A 4,230-nucleotide genomic window follows, 5' to 3' on the forward strand; every position below is an offset into this window, starting at 1 on the left:
GACAATATGTCTGAAGTATGAGAGACGAAGTTTGGCCATCTTGGCTGCACTTCTTCCAAAACAGATCTATTGGTTCTTTTGGCAGCCCATGGTGCTTTCAATATTCTCCTCCAACACCATAACTCAAAAGCATCAATTCTTCTATGGTCTTCCTTCATGTGCTAATTTGAGTGACAGGGAGGTAGACAAAAAGAAAAAGAAGATAAGTTGCTTTTATTATTTTTTTTCATGTACTTGAAGGGAAACACTGCATATTTATTTTATCTTTAGGACAAACCGTAGGGTACTTTCCTGAAAAAGAATAAAGGGGAAACAAAGAAAAGAGAAAGACAAAAAAGAGGAGACAAAAAAGATTTAGAAATGAATAGTGGTGATGGTTATCCAACATGTGGAATGGAGTTGGTGTTGCTATATCGTACATGTAAAAATGGTTGAAACTGCAAATGTTTTGCTGTATATGTATTGCTACAGTAAAACAAAAATAAAGAAAAAAAAACCCCAAAAAAACAAAAAAACAAGGAGAAGAATCCATCATTTCCCTTTTGACTAAGACTTCTTTGCAGTGTTGTGGTTGGCAGAATGAAAGTAGAGCCCTGGTGGACAGATGACAGATCTTCAGAAAGACAGAACGGGCAGGCTAGTTGGAGTAATATAATATGGTAACTTTATATGCACGGATCTGGCAGGTGGTTAAGGAACCCTGGAAGTGGAGAGGGTTACATGTTGTGCTGCTAACCGCAAGGTCAACAGTTTGAAAACAGCCACTCAGCAGAAGAAAGATGAGGCTTTTTGCTCCTTTAAAGATTTATCACCTTGAAAACCCTATACAGGGTCACTATGAGTCAGGACCAATTTGATACCACATAGCAACAGCAGCAGGAGGAGGAAGAGGAGGAGCAGGTGATTAGAGAGAGGCATTGATGGTTCAGTGGTAGATTTCTTGTCATACATGCTGAAGACATGGTTTCGATTCCTAACCAGTTTGTCTCATGTGCAGCTATCACCTGTCAGTAGAGGTTTGTGTATTGCTATGATGCTGTTGCTATGATGGAGTCCTGGTGTGGCGCTGTGGGTTAATGCACCAGGCTGCAAAGCCATTTGAACTGTAAGATTGGCAGTTCAAGCTCATCAGCTGCTCCTCGGAAACCCTATAGAGGGTTGCTATGGGTCGGAACTGACTCGACAACACTTAACAACAACAACAAATGATGCTGATTTCAGTGGAGCTTCCAGACTAAGATGAAGTAGGCAGGAAGGCCTGGAGGTCTGCTGCTAAAAATCAGTCAGTGGAAACCCTATGGATCACTATGGTGTAATGTATAACCTGTCATGGGAATGACAGAGGACTGGGTAGTGTTGTGTTGTGTATGGAGTCCCCATTAGTTGGGGATTGACTCAAGACTTAAAGGCAGCTAACAATGAGAGAAGTCTTGGTATGGCGCTGCAGGCTAATGCGCTAGACCAAAAGGTTGGTTTGAACTGCAAGGTCAGTCTTTCAAATTCACCAGCCGCTCCTTGGAAACCCTATACAGGGTCACTGAGTTGGAACTGACTCAATGGCACTTAACAAAAACACCAGTGAGAGTAAGTGGTTAATTAGTCTTATTGGCTTCCAATGGGCTTCTCTTAGGATCCCTGGAAATAGTTTTTCTCATCTCCAAAATTTAACAAAGCCCACCAGGAAACACTGGGATATGATCCACTTCTCCAGTTTACCTAAGGCATGGGAGGAATATTTATATCTGTTGTCATTCCAGCTTGATTTAACATCACCTAAAGGTCATTCCCGTCGCTTATATTCTACAGAAATCATCGCAGAGTAAATGACAAGACATTTCCAATAAGCTCTTCAATGTTTTTTTATATTAGGAGTAGGTAGAGTGGGGCGAGGATTGAGAAAAACAAGACTTATCAGTATGATATAAATAATTTCGGTCAACAGTTTTAAGGCATTTCTTCATCAAAGCTTTTATCACTGTTACGAAGGATTCCTAGTGTGGAGCCTTAGGATAAGCACTCGACCTCAAGGTTCAGCACTGCAAGTTCAGCAGTTCAAACTCACCAATTGCTCATCAGAAACCCTATATAGGGTCACTATGAGTTGAAAATGATGCCATGGCAGTAAACAACAACAACTACGACACAAACAAAAGAGTTGATTGGCTAACAGCCAGATCTGGGCCTCAGAAATAAATTTCTGTTCAAAAGACTCTTTGTATCCATCTATTCATTCCCTCTACTTTATACCTTTATGGTAATAAAGGTTTTCCACAAGCTTTTAGTTCATATCAGGTCTTTTTAGTTCATACCAGGTCTAAACCCAACCCACACTGGGCCTGGTAATATTGCTAAAGCTCCATCTACATGAGCAGGTAAAAATTTCTGCTCATTTGTCCTTTCTGGTATGCCTTGGGTGTGTCCCCAACATCCAGAGGTCTAGCCCTTGAGGCCTTCACCCCTCAACTCCACTGAAAATGACCAAGTCACGTGATGATTATAATAATGATGGTGACGCTTTTCTAATTTTGAATGCTTCCAGGTACTATGCTTAGAATTTTACATAATGTCATTTATTATTGTAACAACCTTGTGAAGTACTTATTACTATCAATTCCATCTAATAGATGATGCTTAGAAAGGTTAAATAACTTGCTCAAGAACCACACAGGAAGTGGGATAGCTGAGTCTTAAAGCCAGGTCTACCTGGTCTCAAAGCCCAGGCTCCTAAACACCAAGATATAGTGTTTTTTTTTTTTTTCTTGATTTCTTAACTTCATTTTCCTTTAGACACCATCACCCTACTTTGAACTAAGGCCATTGGTTAGAACCATACCTAACTCTTACCAATTCCAAGAAGAGACTGCTGCTATTGATTGAGTGCTCTTTCAAATTAGATTAACCTCTGTGGATTTGTGTATATAACTGATGAGAAGAAATGATATCAGCCCAGAACACATATTAACCCCAAGATCAGACATTGTGATTTGAAGTTAGTCACCTTGAAGAAGTCAACACTAAAATCTGGCTAATTTTCAGCCTTGTTCATTTCCAATGAACTTCCTGTCCAATCTTCCACTGTAGCATAGTTCACTGTAAAGCCCACATGATTTATGGAAGAATCTGAGCTTTGATGACTCAGAAACTCAATCATTTTGCTTGGGGATACTCATTCTTGGAAAAACCAGTCCATTTGAAAAAAAACTTAGAAAAAAAATTATCAGTAAGAATTATGAGAAAATCAGTTGATTCATTTACAAAAAGTTTGTCTCTTTATCTCCTCTCCTTGTTCCAAGGTACTCTGTCACAGAATCAGAACTCAAGGGAAGTCACATCAGTCATCAGAAGACTGTTTGAATAAAGGAAATTAAATAATCTTAAATCATATTTCATTCAGACCCTGAAAGAACCATTGTTGCTCTTACCTGCTTTTCAGTAAATCTGAAGATCTGGTTTCAAATCTAGACACTGACATTTATTATCTCTGTGACCATTGTCAGGGCATTTAACCTTTTCAAGTAGTAGTTTCCTAGTATGCAAAATGGAAGTAATAGTATCCTTCTTATGATTCATAATGTTCCAGTCAAGGTTATGGATGAGATTGATCTCTATTTATTTCTCCTTGTTACGTGGCATTATCAGATTGGCATAAAATTTTTTGAAATGTTGGTTCTTCACAAATCAATTCCTTGAAAATCATGTATCCCAAACTGCCACTTTTCTAGGGAAACACACGCTTGAGATCAGAGCTTCTTAAATTTTAGTGTGTAACTGAATCTTCTTCAAACAATTAAGCCTGGGCTTCTGCATCTCTAACAAATGCCCCAGTGATGCTGGACAACAATGTGAAGCAAGATGCTAAGTGCTTTTGGTAGGTTTCTATGTAGATACATAAGATAACATGTATTTAAAGATCAATGTGGCACTGTTGGTTAATGCCTCAGACTGCAAAGCCGTTTGAACTGTAAGGTTGGCAGTTAAATCTCACCAGCTGCTCCTTGGAAACCCTATACAGGGTCGCTATGGGTTGAAACCAACTCAACAGCACTTCACAATAACAACAACAATGATTTAAAACATTTACTGATGAAGATCAAAGAGCACAACCTTCAGTATGGATTACATCTCAATGTAAAGAAAACAAACATCCTCACCACTGGACCAATAAACAACATTCTTATCAATGGAGAAAAGATTGAAGTTGTCAAGGACTTCATTCTTCTTGGATCAACT

Source organism: Chrysochloris asiatica, unplaced genomic scaffold (genome assembly GCF_000296735.1).
Source record: "Chrysochloris asiatica unplaced genomic scaffold, ChrAsi1.0 scaffold00017, whole genome shotgun sequence".
In the NCBI taxonomy this organism is placed as follows: domain Eukaryota; kingdom Metazoa; phylum Chordata; class Mammalia; order Afrosoricida; family Chrysochloridae; genus Chrysochloris; species Chrysochloris asiatica.